The sequence below is a fragment of the Daucus carota genome, chromosome 9, assembly GCF_001625215.2.
Source record: "Daucus carota subsp. sativus chromosome 9, DH1 v3.0, whole genome shotgun sequence".
Lineage (NCBI taxonomy): Eukaryota > Viridiplantae > Streptophyta > Magnoliopsida > Apiales > Apiaceae > Daucus > Daucus carota.
The window spans coordinates 20266133-20283569 of NC_030389.2; positions in this window are offsets into that span (position 1 = coordinate 20266133).

The window sequence follows — 17437 nt, forward strand, 5'->3', positions numbered from 1 at the left end:
TGTCTAACTGAATGAATTTTTAGAAAATAAATGTACATAAGAGAGTGCAAAGATTCAAAAGTCCTAACCAAAGTTATAACAAAATAATCAATTTCTTGATAGTCATAGGTTTTTCTTGCCTTAGATCAAGAATTGATCAAGGAAATGCGAATTTTAAACTCATTAAAATGAAAATTTATTATACAACGGTTTCCTTCCCACAAACCGTTGTCTACACTACTTTTATACAACGGATATTTCGTGAAGCGTTGTTTGAGCCTAATTTAGACAATGGATTCTCTAACAACAGTATAACTTTCGTAACAGTTGTGTCATTTTCAATGATACAACATATGTGCGTATAAAAACCATTGTCTGTTAGACACTAGAAGACAAAAAAGACCTTTTTACAAGAAGACAAAATTTACAATTGACTAGTATTGTTAAAAAAAGATACAAAATAAACATAAAAAATTTTGATATTTTTTATACATGACTAATATTGTTGGTTCTCGATATCCGTACGGTTAGATCATCAAAATAAATATTTTTAAATTAATACAGAGCTAATCGTATACATAACAAAGATTCTATCCAGTACTTTCTAAATTGTAAACATAAAACACATACATATACTTACGTTCGAAGTACAAAATTTTCTTGGTATTACAAATGAATGATACATATTTGCATATATGCATAATATAAATATATTTTTTGATAACAAGTACAAAAATAAAAATTGATCAACGATAAATGAAATTTTAACTCTTCAAAAAAAAAAGCATTATACAACGGTTTTTTCATTCCATAAATCGTTGTCTACATAACTTACATATAAAGGGTTTTTCCTGGAACGTTGTTTGAGCCTATTTTAAACAATAGAATTACGTTACAACGGTATAATATACATAACACTTGTGTCATTTTAACTCATACAACACACGTGTGCATAAATACCGTTGTTTGTTAGACACTACAAGACAAAATTTACCTTTTTATAATAAGACAAAATTTATGATTGACTTGTTTTGTTAAAAAAACATACAAAATAAACATAAAAATATTTAATTTTTTTTTATACATGACTAATATTGTTAGTTCTCGACATTCGACATCCGTACGATCAGATCATCGAAACAAATATGTATAAATTAATACAGAGCTAATCGTATACATAACAAAGATTCTATTCGGTACATTCTCAATTGCAAACATAAAACACATACTAATACTCACGTCCAAACTACAAAATTATCTTCCTCTTACAAATCAAAATACAAATTTCGATATATGCATAATATAAATATATTTTTTTGATAAAAAGTATAAAGATAAGAATTGATCAACGATACGAGAATTTTTAACTCTTCAAAAGAAAAGATTTCATTATACAACGGTTTTCATCCCATAAACCGTTGTCTACAAAACTTACATACAACATGTTTTTTTTGAAACGTTGTTTGAGACAATTTTAAACAATAATATTATGTTACAACGGTATAATATACATAACACTTGTGTCATTTTAACTCATACAATACACGTTTGCATAAAACCGTTGTCTATTAGACACAAGAAGACAAAATTTACGTTTTTATAATAAGACAAAAAATTTTATTGACTTGTTTTGTTAAAAAAACCATACAAAATAAACATAAAAATATTTAATTTTTTTTATACATGACTATATTGTTAGTTCTCAATATCCATACGGTCAGATCATCGAAACAAATATTTATAAATTAATACAGAGCGAATCGTATACATAACAAAGATTCTATTCAGTACATTCTCAATCGCAAACATAAAAACGCCTACTAGTACTCACGTCCAAACTACAAAATTATCTTCCCATTACAAATCAAAAATACAAATTTGGATATATACATAATTAATATAAATATATTCTTTTAGATAAAAAGTATAAAAACAAAAATTGATCTTGAAATCGAGAAATTTTTACTCTGGAATATCGGGCACGAGTCACGTCAATGGGAGTAATATTGTTACAAGATTATTGTTAAAAAAGTTTACAAGATTTTTTTTCTAATTTTTTTATATTTCTACATCAACAAATACTAGGATCAATTAATTTGTTTACTAGATACAATAATCCTACTATATTTTTATTAAAAGAACGTATAAGATAATTATAAAATATTTATTTTTATATCAGTAATTTATTATATATTTGATATTATATTTTATAGGTTATTTTGATAATCAACTAAAAATAAATACTCACAAAATTCATTTTTCTCATAAATCAACTACACAATATATTAAAATATAATATTTTTATTATTTTTAATACAATTAAGACAAGATTCACGTTTGAATAGTATTGTTAAAAAAACATACAAAATAAACATAAAAAAATTTGATTTTTTTATACATGACTAATATTGTTAGTTCTCGACATCACTGAAATATAATTTATTGTTTAAAATATTTTACAAAAATTCAGTTATCCATGTTCCAATTACTCAAATATTGTGACTATTATCTATATGTCTCTTAACAGGAATTTTCGTTTCCCCCTAACTTCATAACCCAAATTTTCGTTTTCCCTCTTCTTCTTCTCTGCCCAAAAAATCCTTTATCTCCGCCTCTCTCCCCTGATTTCTCTCTTTATTCTCTACTTCTCTTCTTTTGTTGCCTGAATGGAAGCTTTCATTGCCATTCTCAGTTATTAGGGTTTCGATTTGAAGGTTTAATTGTAGGCTTCTCAATACACTTTCTCTGCCTCAATCTTATTCATTTTTAGGGTTTTTTAAAGGAGGCTCTTTTCTCTTAAGCCCCCTCTATACCCTTCCCTTTTACTCACAGATCTGTGTATCTATCTCTTTAGATGGGTAAATCTTCCAAGAAATCAGCTTCTAAGGTCTGTTTTACTTGTTAATTAGACCCTTTTCTTTGTTTCATCCAGTTCAATATTTATCTATGTATATGCGTATGTGTATGTGTGTTTTTGTATCTGGGTTTTTGTTTATGTTTATGTATCTATGTGAGTTTTGAGTTTGTATGTGTAATTAGGCTGATAGGTTTCGTTTGATTATAGGTGAAAGTAGCTCCAGCTGTAGTTGCTACTACCCCATTGAAGAAAGGTGTGATTTTGCCTATTTTTCGAATTTGTTATGATGAATTATGAGTGATTACGTATTTTGTTTGTGTTATATAATGTAAACTAAGTGGATGTTTTGTTGTATGAATTATCACGTTAAGCCTGTTGCTAAGAAACCTGTGAATACAAATGTCTAATTAAGTATGTTTTTTTATGGGTTTGTGTTGAATTTATATTTGTTGTTTGCTTTTTTAATTGTATTAAAATTTGTGACCGGCTTTGTGAAATGAATTCATCAGAGCTCTTGCAAATGCGGAGTCATCGAAACAGGTTTTGTTTGTTGACTAAAATCCAAACACATGGTTCTTTCAGTATATTGGTACTTAAAATATATGATGTTTGTGTAGCTCCCTGTCTTGTCAAGTAAATGCTTAAAGTTTAAAAGCTATGCTTATAGTATATATAATTTATGTTACTCTGACTTTATATATTGGCAGGTGACTGAAGCTATATGTTAATTAGACAATTCAAACAATAAGTTAGATTGTAGAAGGGGGGGTTGAATACAATCTACAAAAATTCAAACTCTTTTTGTATGACAGATCATATTCAAAATACAAGAGAATATAAAACTAAAACAGAAATTCCAAAGAACAAGGATCTTAAAAATTTCAGGTGGATTGTTTGATCCACCTGAGAGATTTTTATATCAAGAACCTTCCAAGTAAGAATACTTGGCTGCTTACAAAAGAATGAAGAGCAGAAGCTTACAGTTGCTTGCTAATTTTCTCTAAAAATGCTTTGCTCTTCAGTTCTTGGTGTTTTTAATACTTTACAATGTGAAATCACAAAGTGAATATATACTACTACAAACAAAACTAGTCTGTAAAAGTATTTTCCTACACATTTTCTAGCTGGTACAAATATAGAATTTCTTGGACTTGATACAACATTTGGCAGCTTGAAATTCTTGTTGCTTTGCCAGAAATGGTAGGCTTCGAGGTTCTCAATATTTGACTAAACTCCTTTTGGTTTAGCTTCCAAAGCTGGTGCAGCACCTGTCACATCAACCCATGTGACCTTTGTCTTTTGCCTGATTTTCAGTTGTCAATTGCTGATTATCAATTGATAATTTCATCAATTGATGATGCACTGAAATAGCAGTCGACTGTCTCCTTTGAGTTATGGGATGATCATGATTTTGATGTAGCGATTGATAATCTTCTTTCCAAACAGCCATTGATACTTTATGTCATCAATTGATCTTCACTTCACTTGAATAGATTACATGACTTCTCATATTTACAATTATGTCACCCTATCTAAACATCCATTGATAGATCAACTGCTAATGTAAAAGTATGCATTATTTCTACATCAACTGCTAAAATGCTCCAGCTTTGTTACAGTACCTCATCATCCGTTGATGGGTTAATCTGATCAATTGATACTGCCTTAGCATACTATCAATTGATCAGCTACATTTAATTTTATTCTAAGTAAGAATAAAATACCCTGTATCATCAAGCATCACATATTCCTAACAATCTCCCCCTATTTATATCTGTAGGAATTTCAGATATAAATTTGAGGTGCTTGATGATTACAAAACACAAGTAAAGAAAACAAATATATCTTTGCATTAAAGAGAAGAAATTAAGTTGCTGAAAGATAAGAGTTTTACAAGGATTGGATTTTTGCTCCTCTAGACTGAGCAGATATTCAATGATTCCTTTTCTTCTGTCTAGACACTTTCTTGTTGATCTCCCTCTCTAGATCTTCAATGAACTTGGCTTCTTCTGTGATTTTGGGATTCAGTTTGTTCTGCATTGCCCTCAAGATATCTATATCAGCATTTCTAGCATGATCTTTTAGTCTGAAGAATCTTTTAATGCCTTGATCATCTCTAAAAGTCATCAGTCTTGAGGGATGATCATGAATACAGCTGCCAGTATTAGGAAGAGACAATCTTAAGGGAAGATCAGAAGGTTTATTCCATTCTTTCCTTATATCTTCAATTCTTTTGAGAATTTCACTTCTGATTCCCATTGAGTAAGAGGTTCTTTTGTCCAGCTTCATGTACACTGTCTTCAAATCATTGTAATCCTGATCCAAGATCCTTTCCAGTGGCCATGCAATTTTTGCTTGAGATGAGTAGTGGAATTCCAACCTTTCTGGAAGCTTCTTGGTTCTTGTCAAGGCCTTCACACTTAGCAATTCATCCAGATAAAGATTGATAGGAGGCTGTTCACTAATATGAAATGCATAAGCATAAGAGGTTTTAGGAACCTTGACAATTTCTGGCACAGGAGGAATCACCACTTCTCTTGAGGGAGGCTTAATTTGGACTGGTCCAACTGGATCATGCCTTTTTGGATTTCCTCCTTTCTTTTTGATATTACTAGGCATGTGCTTGGATTTTCCTCCAGTTCTGGTTCTCTTTGGCCTTAGAGAGTCTGCCAGCTCATCCTCTTTAGTCACATAGATTTTTGGAAAGACCATGGATGAGAGATCAAGCTCTATAGGTTCCTCTTTCAGCTCTTCAGGATTGAATAGTGGATCTGGCTGAGAAGTTGAAGTAGGGAGTGAATCCTGTCTTGTGGATTTGGTCTTTTCTTCTTCATGCACCACAGTTAAGTTTAGTACATTCTTCTTTACACCAGCCCTAGACTTCTTTTTAGCCTTTTTCTCCAAGTTCTTTTTGGCTTCATCCAGGATTTGTTGCTGAATAGCAATGTTGGATTCATCAGCCAAGTCACCAGCTTCTTCACCAAGTTCTTGCAGTAATTCTGCAGCAAATCTTTCAATATCTGCATCTTCATTTGCAGAAGGCCCTTGAGTTCTTACTTGCTCTTCTTTGGCCTTAGCATACAAGGGGTGTCCAGGGGGCACACAGATAACTTGATTATTCCTTGTAATGTAAGCAAATTCAGATCTCCACACAGGGTCTTGATCTAATCTGCCAACAACTTGCTTTGGCTTGATAGGCTTTCCTTCTGCAATATCCTTCTCTTCTTGCTCAGCTCTCTCCTTTTCATCTCTTTCTCTTTCTTTCTTTTCTTCTTCAGTTTCATCCCACTTCTTGCCAAATTTACCAATATGAATGGCAAGACCAAGTAGCTTAGCTTTATCTGAGTTTGGCATGGGAAAGTCTAGAGCTAGCTTGTTCTTACCATGTGGCTTTGTTGGGGATGGAGGATTAATCAGGTAAGGCTTGAACTCATTTACAGAGGATGCCTCACCCTGACACTTTATGCTTTTGACTTTGACAGTCCTGGTTTTCTTTGGAGGCTTCTTCTTTTCAACTGGAGGAGGCTCCCCCTTAGTTAGTGGCTCCCCCTTAGATGTAGGCAGTTGTTCTTTGGAAGGTAGAGCAGGTGGATGTTCAGAGATGGTGGTTGATGGTGGTGAAGTGGAGATAGCAGCAGCAGTTGTAGGTGTGATGGTAGCAGTTGCAGTAGCAGTTGCAGGTGTGATGGTAGCAGAAGTAGAGACAGAAGTAATTGCTTTTGATGAAGACTTTGAAGACTTCTCCCCCTTTTTGGAATCAGCAAGCACATCACTGGGAATTGGAATGTTTTGAGCTTCCAGGAGAGTAAGAAGTAATCTTTGTTGAGTGTGTTGATTAAGGAGAACTTGATTGAGCTGACACTCAACCTTAGAGACCCTTCTGTCCAAATCATCAATAGAGGCAGCAAGTGGAGACTCTTGATGCAGTTTGGATCTGATGTTGGCCATTGTGTCATAAGACATTCTAGCATCCAGATTCTTCTCATTATCCTTTTTGACATCAGAGACAGCATTATGAAGATCTCCAATTTCTTGTCTGAGTTGAGTAAGATGAGATTTGTGAAGTCTCAAATTATCCTTCACAAACATAGAGAGTGTTTTCTTCATTGGATCTTCATCTTCAGCCCACTCCATTGCTCTCTTATATTGCCTTAGAATTTCCAACTTAGTATCTCCAAAATTGAAATTTTGACTGAACACCCAGTCTGGCATTTCTGAAGGTCCAACTACTTCTTCATCTTCTTCATCATCTGCATCATCCATTGAATCATCATATTTAGAATCACCCTGAGTAGAGAGCATGCCTTTAGGAACAGCAGCATGTGCAATTTTAGCTCTCTCCAGGGCTTCTGATGAGTGAATCAACCCCAGAGTCTCTTCTGCTAGAACATTGGATTGGCCAGCCATAATTTGATAGGCTGACACTGGATGAGTGAATGTAGAGGCATCCAAGAGGTCCATAGCAGAATCCATCCTTATCTCTTCTGTACCTGCATTTCTCTCATCATCTCTATTTTCTTGCATCAGGGTCTCACCCTGGCTCACCACACACTCACCTTCACCATCTAAGGTGGTACCCACAATCTCTCCTTTTGCCTGGGAGGAAGAAGTTCCCAGCCTCTCACTCACATCCTCTCCTTTTGCCTGTCTGCAAGACAGCCTCTCCACTAACTCACTTTCTCTCAGGCCTAGAAGTGCAGTAACAATGATAAGTTCTTCACTGGCAGCTCTTGTAATGGCAAGATGATCTAGCTGAGTGTGGTCTGCCAGTGGAACTTCTCCTATCAATGGCTGAGGAATAGCCATTGATGCAATGTTGTCATTCATCAACGGCTGATTGCTGTTAAGCACATCCGTTGACAGAACTGCACTTATCGATTGATGAGAAATACCAATCGATGATGGGAAAGAATTAGCAATTGATGCATTAGCAGTTGATGCATCAATAGTGACAACTAGTGAATCTGTGAAGAGTGATGGATTTGGTAATTCCACAACTTCACTAGTAGTCATAGAAGAAATTGATTGATGATCCAACAAATCCTGTGAAGGATGATCACCAATTTCAGAAATTAACTTCTCCAAGAACAGAGTTGGAGAATTTGGGTGGGGGATGTTGTACAGTAGATCAACATCCTCCATATGGAAGTCTGAGATCTGAGAAAGTGTTTCAACAGGAGGGGACTGTGATTCCACATTTACTGGAGTCACATCAAGCTGACTTTGTGAGGAAGTCTGTACTGTCACAAAATCTGAGATTTTGGACTGTACAAAGGAGTGTGTGTCAAGTGCCCTTTTCTTGGTTCTCCTTGTGAAAGTTTTGGGAGGTGTTTGGTTTGTGTCCCTTCCCCTTTTGTTCTGTGCTCTTGGAGGAGAGCTCTTTTCAATAGTGGCACCTTGTTGAGAAGATGTCACTAGAAATGAGTTTGAATCCATATTAATCACCACATCTTTTTGGGAAGATGTGGGATGGCTTGGCTGGACATCACTAATCTCACCTTCCTTATTCTGGGGGCTTCTTTGATGATCACCCCTCCCCTCACCACTAACCTCCTTCACACTCCCCTCAGTTGGTAAAGTAGTTGTTACAACTGGTATCTTTTGAGAGACACCAGAGGTGGTTTTCTTGGACTTGGATTTGGAAACCTTTCTTGTTTTGACAGCTTGGGTAGGAAGTTGGGGGTGAACAACTTCCATTGCTGTACTAGAAAAAGAAGAATATTGGGGATTGGAAGGAGAGATAGAAATAGAAGGTACCTGCATTAGTGATGGAAGTGACAAGGGTACTTGATCATTTGCAAGTATCCTCATCAGATCACCACAGACCCTCTTGCTTTGCACCCAGCAATCCAGCTTGTTTTCTGGCTGTGCAGTTACTAAATTCTTAACTAAATGGTTAGCAATCATCATCAAGAATCTAGAAAAATAAACATTATTGGGTCTTCCTTCATGAGGACCCAATTTAGCAACAATCTCAAACAATACTAAATCACCAATGTTATAGTAATCATCTGTCATAAGCATGTAAAACATGGATTGCATAGACATTGTGAAAGCATCATAGTTAGAGACTTTACCAGAGAAAACCTTTATAAATGAATCACATAAAAAGCTCCACTCTTTACGCATATAGCGCCTAAGAATCTGTCCTAAACAAGACAAATCACCATTATAGTGCATATCTCTAAGCATACTGACAATTTCACTATCACTAGGCAACCTATCAGTCGAGTTCTTGGGTAAATGAAGAGCAGCCCTAACAGTTTCACCATTGATATTATAACTAGTACCATTAATGGAAACAGATAGAGTTTTAGAAGTTGAGTCATACCTCCCAGAAATCCACATTTGTTCAACAATCTCACAGTAGATAGTTGGAGCATGTAGCATAGCATAAGAGAGCTTACACTCCTTAATAAAATCCATCATGGTGTGGAAGGCTGCAGAGTGTTTCCCTTCTTTGTCCACATAGGCTACATGATTGTTCTGCTCATACACGAATCCAGCTTGACTAATGATTTTGACAATAGGCGCCATTGAAAAGAAAGCTTAAGAGAAGATTAGGGCTTGTAGGATTTGAGAGAATAAGAGAGAGTTAATAGTTTGCAAATGCAGGTGAGAGAGGAAATGAAATTAAAGGCAAACTATTTATACTCTCAGTAAAAGTAAATAAAGTAACCGTTCAAAAGTAGCCAAGCGTCACCGATCGATATATACACATATGTATGTATATACCGATTGATAATTAAATTGGGAACAGACGATCGCTATTTTAACATATCAATGGCTAATCGAAATAGCCATCGATACGTCAAAAACTTTATTTACTTATCCAGTGATATATGACACACTGTCAATGGCTAAAGAGCGATTGATAAAAGATATTGATTGATGGAACAAGGACTTGTGTATCATGTATCACAGGCTGCATAACAAAGGTAAAAGGTTAACTAGAGAAATTTAACATACCAAGTTCACTTACTAATCTTGTGAATGTAGATTCATCAAGTGGTTTGGTGAAAATATCTGCTAGCTGCTTTTCACTGGGAACAAAATGAAGTTCAATAGTTCCATTCATTACATGTTCCCTAATGAAATGATACCTTATATCAATGTGCTTTGTTCTTGAGTGCTGCACTGGATTTTCTGTTATGGCAATGGCACTTGTGTTGTCACAGAAAATGGGAATCTTGGAAATAGTCAGTCCATAATCAACCAATTGATTTTTCATCCACAGTATCTGTGCACAACAACTGCCAGCTGCAATATATTCAGCTTCTGCAGTTGATGTAGAGACTGAGTTTTGCTTCTTACTAAACCAAGAGACCAGTTTATTTCCTAGAAATTGACAAGTGCCAGTGGTGCTTTTTCTGTCAATCCTACACCCTGCATAATCAGCATCTGAAAAACCAATTAAATCAAAGCCAGAATCTCTAGGGTACCAAATGCCAAGATTTGGAGTACCCTTAAGATATCTGAAAATCCTTTTAATTGCTATTAAATGAGATTCCCTAGGATCAGCTTGGAATCTAGCACAAAGGCATGTGGCAAACATTATATCAGGTCTACTAGCTGTTAAATACAAAAGAGAGCCAACCATGCCTCTATAACTTGAAATGTCCACTTTCTTTTCCTTAGTATTCATTTCAAGTTTAGTGGCAGTGGCCATGGGAGTTTTAGCAGTTGAGCAATTTATAAGATCAAACTTTTTCAATAAGTCATAGACATACTTTGTTTGACTTATAAATATGCCATCACTAACTTGTTTAACTTGAAGACCAAGAAAATAAGTTAATTCTCCCATCATGCTCATTTCATATTTACTTTGCATTAGCTTGGCAAACTTTTTACAAAGTCTTTCATCTGTAGAACCAAATATGATGTCATCCACATAAATCTGAACAAGTATACTAGAACCATTAACATTTCTATAAAACAAAGTTTTATCAACAGTACCTCTTGTGAAGTGATTTTCAAGAAGGAACTGTGATAAGGTATCATACCAGGCTCTAGGTGCTTGCTTCAGTCCATAGAGAGCTTTTAGGAGAAGATATACAAATTCTGGAAAATTTGGGTCTTCAAAACCAGGTGGCTGACTTACATAAACTTCCTCTTCAAGCTCACCATTTAGAAAAGCACTCTTGACATCCATTTGATAGACTTTGAAATTGGCATGAGCAGCATAAGCAAGAAATATTCTTATGGCTTCAAGTCTGGCTACAGGAGCAAATGTCTCATCATAGTCTATTCCTTCTTCTTGACAGTATCCCTTAGCAACCAGTCTTGCTTTGTTCCTTGTTACCACACCATTTTCGTCCATCTTATTTCTGAATACCCATCTTGTACCAACAATTGCTCTATCTTTGGGTTTGGGTACCAGCTTCCACACTTTGTTCCTTTCAAACTGATTCAGCTCCTCTTGCATAGCTAAAATCCAGTCAGGATCAAGAAGAGCTTCTTCAACCTTTTTAGGTTCTTCCTGAGAGAGAAAGCTGCTGTAGAGGCATTCATCCATAGTAGCTCTTCTTGTTTTGACACCAGCATTAGCATCTCCAATAATAAGCTCAAAGGGATGATCTCTTGTCCATTTCCTTTGTGGGGGAAGATTTGATCTGGATGAACTGGCTTCATTTGTAAAGTCAGTTTCATTTTGAGAGGCTCCCCCTAAATGTGTGGACCTAGAGTTACCAGCCATTGATGAACCAGTATTGGATAAATCATTAGCCATTGATGTAGACTGAGTTACATCAACTGCTGTTCTGGTATTGACTAAATTGTTACCCGTTGATTGAGGATTTGTACCAGAATTCACCCTTTCAACACAGTCATCATCATCACTTTCCAGTTCAATTGTTCCTTCAGATTCATTTTCAAATTGAAGAATATCATGAAATCCTACATCATCTAAGCCTTGAATTTTCTTGTCATCAAACATCACATGGATGGATTCCATAACAATGTTCAATCTTAAATTATAAACTCTATAGGCTTTTCCAGCAGCATATCCAACAAATATTCCTTCATCTGCCTTTGCTTCAAATTTGCCAAGATTTTCACTTTGATTCCTTAACACAAAGCATTTGCATCCAAAGACATGTAGAAAGTTTAATGTTGGCTTCTTCCCTTTGAACAGTTGATAGGGAGTCAATCCTTGTGCTTGATTGATCAAGGAGATATTTTGTGTGAAACATGCTGTATTGACAGCCTCAGCCCAGAAATAAGTAGGCAACTTTGATTCTTCAAGCATTGTTCTAGCAGCTTCAATAAGAGTTCTGTTCTTTCTTTCAACCACACCATTTTGTTGAGGAGTTCTTGCAGCAGAGAACTCATGGTGAATTCCTTTATCTTCACAGAAACTCTTCATCACAGAGTTTTTGAACTCAGTTCCATTATCACTTCTGATCCTTGAAACTTTCCTTTCTGGATCAATGTTGTCAACTATCTTGATATGATTGATGATGATTTCACTTGCTTCATCTTTGGAGTGAAGAAAATATGTCCAAGTGAATCTTGTGAAATCATCCACAATCACTAGACAGCACCTTTTCTTTGAAATGGACATTATGTTGACTGGTCCAAATAAATCCATATGTAGAAGCTGTAGAGGTCTATCAATTGATGATTTCAGTTTGCTTTTGAAAGAGGACTTTCTTTGTTTTCCAATTTGGCAAGCATCACACAAACCATCCTTGGAGAATTCCAATCTTGGCAGTCCTCTAACAAGATCTTTTCTCACAAGATCATTCATAGCCTTGAAGTTTAAGTGAGACAATTTTTTATGCCACAACCAACTCTCATCCAAGCTTGCTTTGCTGAATAAACAAGTGAGAGAATCTGCACTTGCTGAGTTGAAATCAGCAATGTAGACATTGCCTTTTCTATTTCCAGTTAGAACCACTTTGTTATCTTTCTTATCAGAAATAACACATGCTTCTGTTGAGAACCAAACTTGATGTCCTCTGTCACATAGTTGACTGATGCTAAGCAGATTGTGCTTAAGCCCTTTCACTAGTGCAACATTATCAATGATGACATTCCCTTTTGAAATAATGCCATATCCCAAGGTGAATCCTTTGCTGTCATCTCCAAAGGTTATACTTGGGCCAGCTCTCTCCTCAAAATTGCTGAGCAGGGTAGAATCTCCAGTCATGTGTCTTGAGCATCCACTGTCAAGATACCACAGATTCTTTCTATTTCCCTGCACAGATTCAAGATAACTTAAGCTGATTTTGGTACCCAAGCAGTCTTGGGTCCAGTTTTATTAGACACAACCTTAGGTTTAGAAGAGTTATTCTCTTTGGATTTAGAGGGTTTAGAGACAACTTCATCCTCAGAGTTAATCTTCTTAACTTTAGGGATTACAGCAGAGTTAGAAGAACCAACATTGGTAGAGTTCACAGAAAATTGATTTGCACAAGCATGATTCATACTATCATGATAATTGGGCATAGCAGGCATGTTAAGAGCATTAAAGAAAGGATTAGGCATGAAAGGCATATTAGCATACTGAATAGGAGTAGCAGGAAACATAGGCATGTATGGCATGTGAGAGTTCATCATAGGATTAGGCATGCAATAATCAGGTAGAACATTTTTGCAATTAACAGCAAGATGATTAACACTACCACATTTGGAACAAGTTTTTCTGACAGCATATTTGTCAGGAGTGTAATCATTCTTTTTGTTGATTCCAACTTTGCCATTCCTAGAGCTCTTCTTCTTCCCTTTTTCAGCCTCCATTCTTACTTCACCATGACCAATTCCTTCTCTTTCAATTTTCTTGGAACTACCAGATTCCTTCACAAAGTTCTTTTTGATGGGCCCATATTTGTTATTCAGTTTTTTGAGTTTGTCTTCATCAACTGCTGTTTGATTCTTCGATGGATAACTTTCATCCATTGATTTAGAATTTATCAATGGATGATCACTATCCACTAAGAGATCAGATTCATCCAACAACTTTTTGTTTTTTTTCCAGGCACTCTTACAAGTTTCCTCAAGAACTTGTGTGGAGCACATGTTCTCAAGAACATTCCTAGAGTCCTTCCATTTAGCAATAATCTCTTGTTCCCTTTCCAATTGCTTTTTGAGAATCTCTTCTCTTTTAAGAACAGCCAACAACTCATCTTTGGCAAGCTCAGAATCCTTTTTGAATTTACCCATTTGGATTAATTCAGTTTCTAGCTTCCCATTTTTCTCAGTAAGCAAATCATTAGACCCTTTGATTCTAACATTTTCTTTTGTTAGAGACTTAAGAGAGACTCTAAGATTATAGATTTCATTAGACATGTCATCTATGATTTGTTTACATTCAGATTTAGTCAAATCAGATGTGTTGGTTGTTTTTACCTGTCCATTGCTGGTGATAGAAGAATCAGCATCATCTCCAATTGCCATCAAGGCAAGGTTGACATGCTCCTCAGTGTCAGAATCACCTTCATCAGCAGCCCAATCACCATCCTCAGTTATGAATGCCTTTTCCTTGCTTTGCTTGAGTAGATCAAAATATTTTCTTCTGTAATCCACATTATCTGAGGAGGATCCTTTCTTTTCAGCAGAAGGTCTTCTGCACTCATTAGAGAAATGTCCAGGTAGACCACAGTTGAAGCATTTGAATTTTGATCTGTCAACCATACCAGATGGTTTAGACAGATTTCCTCTGTTGAATGGTCTAGAGCTAGCAGCATTTCTTTTGAATTTGAGTTTGGAGAATTTTCTGGCAAGAAATGCTAGATGTTCATCAAGATCATCTAGCTCATCTTGAGCTGAGAGTTCTTCATCTTCCTCAATGGCTTTTCCTTTCTTCTTTCCATCATCCTTCTTTCCATCACAGGCAGAGCTGCTTGAAGCTTTTCCAGCAATCACAGACATTAATGTCTTCTCCTCTTCCTCTTCCTTTTCTGCTACAAGAGCCACAGTTTTCTCCCTTTTGGAGTTCTTTTCCAGTTCTTCATCTTGCTGTATTTCAAGCTCATATGTCTTAAGAATACCATATAATTTGTCAAGGGAGTATTCATTAAAATTCTGAGCCTGTCTTAGAGCAACAGTCATAGGTTTCCAATCTCTTGGTAAAGCTCTCAAGAATTTGAGATTAGAATCTTTGACCATGTAGATTCTACCATACAACTTTAATCCATTTAACAGTTTTTGAAATCTGTTAAATAAATCATTCAGAGATTCACCAGATTTAGAGTGAAAACTTTCATACTGTTGAACAAACAGCTGCATTTTGTTTTCCCTAACTTGATCAGTGCCTTCACATAAAGTTTGAATGGTATCCCATACTTCCTTTGCAGTTGGACAATTGATAACACTATCAAACATGTCATCATCAATACCATTGAACAAGATGTTCATGGCTTTGTTATCCTTGTGCACTTCTTTTTCATCTTCCTCAGTAAACTCAGAAGGGTTCTTAGGCACCTCAACATCTTCAGCTTCACTTCCATCAAGTCTCAGGGCAGTGTTGATCTTGACTGGAACATGTGGTCCTTTCTCAATACAGTTGATGTAGCTAGGATCCAAGGAGAGCAGATGCATCCTCATTTTTACTTTCCAGTGAAAGTAGTGTTCTTTGACCAGCATTGGAATCTTGACTCCTTCATCTCTTCTTCCCATTGTTGATTGTCTTTAGGACCTGAAACTTCTTGTATGTTAGAAGCCCGGCTCTGATACCAATTGTTAATTAGACAATTCAAACAATAAGTTAGATTGTAGAAGGGGGGGTTGAATACAATCTACAAAAATTCAAACTCTTTTTGTATGACAGATCATATTCAAAATACAAGAGAATATAAAACTAAAACAGAAATTCCAAAGAACAAGGATCTTAAAAATTTCAGGTGGATTGTTTGATCCACCTGAGAGATTTTTATATCAAGAACCTTCCAAGTAAGAATACTTGGCTGCTTACAAAAGAATGAAGAGCAGAAGCTTACAGTTGCTTGCTAATTTTCTCTAAAAATGCTTTGCTCTTCAGTTCTTGGTGTTTTTAATACTTTACAATGTGAAATCACAAAGTGAATATATACTACTACAAACAAAACTAGTCTGTAAAAGTATTTTCCTACACATTTTCTAGCTGGTACAAATATAGAATTTCTTGGACTTGATACAGCATTTGGCAGCTTGAAATTCTTGTTGCTTTGCCAGAAATGGTAGGCTTCGAGGTTCTCAATATTTGACTAAACTCCTTTTGGTTTAGCTTCCAAAGCTGGTGCAGCACCTGTCACATCAACCCATGTGACCTTTGTCTTTTGCCTGATTTTCAGTTGTCAATTGCTGATTATCAATTGATAATTTCATCAATTGATGATGCACTGAAATAGCAGTCGACTGTCTCCTTTGAGTTATGGGATGATCATGATTTTGATGTAGCGATTGATAATCTTCTTTCCAAACAGCCATTGATACTTTATGTCATCAATTGATCTTCACTTCACTTGAATAGATTACATGACTTCTCATATTTACAATTATGTCACCCTATCTAAACATCCATTGATAGATCAACTGCTAATGTAAAAGTATGCATTATTTCTACATCAACTGCTAAAATGCTCCAGCTTTGTTACAGTACCTCATCATCCGTTGATGGGTTAATCTGATCAATTGATACTGCCTTAGCATACTATCAATTGATCAGCTACATTTAATTTTATTCTAAGTAAGAATAAAATACCCTGTATCATCAAGCATCACATATTCCTAACACTATACAAATTGGTGCCAGGGCTATAAAGGAGAATAGCACAAGTGTAGATGAAGTTCAACGCTGTCTGGAGGAACTTGATTCGAGCATCGCTATGCAGGAGGTTGACAATGTTTTAGGTATAGCTCTTATGAGGATGACTTATCATAAAACGTACATAAACACACACACACATGGGCAGAAGCCTTACCCTGTTTTGTACTCATTCACAAGTGACAATGAAGTAGTGAATTGGGAAAGCATAATTATATGCGGTGCAGTAAATATATATGATCATGATCTCTTCAGCTTCTAATCTGCAAGTTTAAAACATGTTTTATTTACATACTTCAATGTTATTCAGTCACTTCACTTTCAAATATAAATAATCCATTAAACTGTTTGGTGCATCACTAGCTAATAATTTGTTATTATTGAATCTTAGTAGCTAATAAATAACCCGGATTTGTATTGCTTTATGAATTTTGTAGATTCTGTTGGAGGGTTTATACGTGTTCCCTGGAAAATTTAACTTCTTGTTTATTAGCAAATTAACTTTCAGTCATTTGTTTAAACTGCATATATTGAATATAACCTTTATGATATTTGAATTTCCTAGATATATAAAAGAATGCAGTAGTCCGTCCATGGAGCTGGCAGCAACAGTAATGGTCAATGGTGCAACATTAGCTACACTACTTGGAAAGTGGCCATTTCTTCCTGAAGTAGAGACAAAATTTCCTTTGTGAAATGCATGGAAGCTTCGTATTGAAACCGAATCCATGAAATAGTCACGCATATGCCAAGTGTTTACTACTAGACTGAGATCCCCATATACCTCTAAATGCTACCATTACTGTAGCAACAAGGTAGCCGATAGAGCTCACATCTATAGAAACACATGTTGACTG